This window comes from Triticum urartu, chromosome 7A (genome assembly GCF_056163025.1).
Source record: "Triticum urartu cultivar PI428250 chromosome 7A, HENAU_Tu73, whole genome shotgun sequence".
Lineage (NCBI taxonomy): Eukaryota > Viridiplantae > Streptophyta > Magnoliopsida > Poales > Poaceae > Triticum > Triticum urartu.
Window position 1 is genome coordinate 480,379,022 of NC_141879.1, and position 2,832 is coordinate 480,381,853.

Sequence of the window (2,832 nt, forward strand, 5' to 3'; positions counted from 1 at the left end):
CCAAAATTGGACGACCTATACAATTTTTTTATTGATCAGCAGCAATTGGAATCAGTATTTTATCACATTCTGGTGATTTTGAACAATTCGGCCACTGAATGCAAAGTTTCTAGAAATTACAGCAAGATCAAATAACTATCATCCAAGATGATCCAATAGGTCTAACTTGGCACAAACACAAATTAAAACACAAAACCACATCCAAAAAGAAGGTAGATGGGTTATTTATTCCCTAACAGAAGAAAAACAAAAAAACTAAAAATAAAATTGGGTTGCCTCCCAACAAGCGCTATCCTTTAACGCCCCTAGCTAGGCATAAAAGCGAGGATAGATCTAGGTACTGCCATAATAGTGGCATGGCAAATCATGAAAACTTCTCTCACATTCTCTACGTTCAGCAGCAAGTTTTCTTTGAGGCAAGCAAAAGTAATCAAAAGGGCTAAATTTAATGGGACAAAAGTCCCCAAGATCAATCTCGGGAGGTATAGGTGCCTCCCTAGGCCCCTTGTATTGCACAACCAATTCATCATTAAGAGCATTCTTTTGGCAAAAAGATACAAGCCTTCGTTCAAGAGGAAAACCTAGTCCATTATTCTGAATAGCAAAATCATCATTAAGCTCAGAAATTTTATCAACTAGAACATCGGCAGGAACCTTTTTCCTAAGATTTTCATTGTAAGCAATATGATCTAAAGATTGTAAACGCATCATGTCTTCTTGATTAAAAAGGATAGCTTCAATGGGAGGATGACTAGCATCCACCATATAATGCACAAAGATTTCTTTGGCCTCTTTTATTATAAATCTAACTCATGAGCCAAAAAGATAGTAGCGGCACGCTTAACAGAAGAATGCTCAATATTAGAGAATTCTAAGAAGATTCATTGTATGCAAGGATGCATGTGCGTAAATTGTCTTTCAAGTTCAACTATAAGCATGGCAATAGCGTCCCCAAGACTACTAGTTCTATGAAGAATAGAACCGCCCATAGAGGGCAAAGCACCGACACAAGTAAAGAAATCTTGGATAACTCCTTTTCCAATAATATTACCACTACCAACACGAAAAAAAATTGTATGCAAGGTAGGGGTTCTTCAATAGGAGCATCAAAATTCTCCATGATATTATTATTGTCCATATCAGCAATAATTTCCCCAAATTTAGACATAACGACAAGCAAGCGAGAAAAAAAGCTAACGGAAAAGGAGAAGGAGATTGGGAAAGAGAGGGCGAATAAAACGGCAAGGGTGAAGTGGGGGAGAGGAAAACGAGAGGCAAATGGCAACTAATGTAATGCGAGAGATAGGGATTGTGATGGGTACTTGGTGTGTTGACTTTTTGCATAGACTCCCCGGCAACAGCGCCAGAAATTCTTATTGCTACCTCTTTAGATTGCGTTGGATTTCCCCGAAGAGGAAAGGATGATGCAGCAGAGTAGCGTAAGTATTTCCCTCAATTTTTGAGAACCAAGGTATCAATCCAGTAGGAGGCCACACTCAAGTCCCTCGTACCTACACAAAAACAATAGCTCAACGCAACCAACGCGATTAGGGGTTGTCAATCCCTTCACGGTCACTTACGAGAGTGAGATCTGATAGAGATGATAGATAATATTTTTGGTATTTTTGATATAGAGATGCAAAGTGAAAAGTAAAAGGCAAAGTAAAAAAGCAAAGCAAGATTAAAGTGATGGAGATTGATATGATGAGAATAGACCCGGGGGCCATAGGTTTCACTAGTGGCTTCTCTCAAGAGCATAAGTATTCTACGGTGGGTGAACAAATTACTGTTGAGCAATTGACAGAATTGAGCATAGTTATGAGAATATCTAGGTATGATCATGTATATAGGCATCACGTCCGAGACAAGTAGATCGACTCCTACCTGGATCTACTACTATTACTCCACTCATCGACCGCTATCGAGCATGCATCCAGAGTATTAAGTTAAAAACAGAGTAGCGCCTTAAGCAAGATGACATGATGTAGAGAGATAAATTCATGCAATATGAAATAAACCCCATCTTGTTATCCTCGATGGCAACGATACAATACATGCCTTGCTGCCCCTTCTATCACTGGGAAAGGACACCGCAAGATCGAACCCAAAGCTAAGCACTTCTCCCATGGCAAGAAAAACCAATCTAGTAGGCCAAACCAAACTGATAATTCGAAGAGACTTGCAAAGATAACCAATCATACATAAAAGAATTCAGAGAAGATTCAAATATTATTCATAGATAGACTGGATCATAAACCCACAATTCATCGGTCTCAACAAACACACCGCAAAAAGAAGATTACATCGAATAGATCTCCACGAGAGAGGGGGAGAACATTGTATTGAGATCCAAAAAGAGAGAAGAAGCCATGTAGCTACTAACTATGGACCCGAAGGTTTGAGTTAAACTACTCACACTTCATCGGAGGGGCTATGATGATGTAGAAGCCCTCCGTGATGACGGCCCTCTCCGGCGGAGCTCCGGAACAGGCCCCAAGATGGGATCTCGTGGATACAGAAAGTTGCGGCGGTGGAATTAGGTTTTGGCTCCGTATCTGATCATTTGGGGGTATGTATGTATATATAGGAGGAAGGAGTACGTCGGTGGAGCTTCGAGGGGCCCACGAGGCAGGGGGGCGCGCCCTAAGGGGGGGCGCCCCCCACCCTCGTGACCGCCTCTCTTGTGCCTTGGCGTAGGGTCCAAGTCTCGTGGATCACGTTCGGTGAGAAAATCACGTTCCCAAAGGTTTCATTCTGTTTGGACTCCGTTTGATATTCCGTTTCTTCGAAACACTGAAATAGGCAAAAAAACAGCAATTCTGGGTTGGGCCT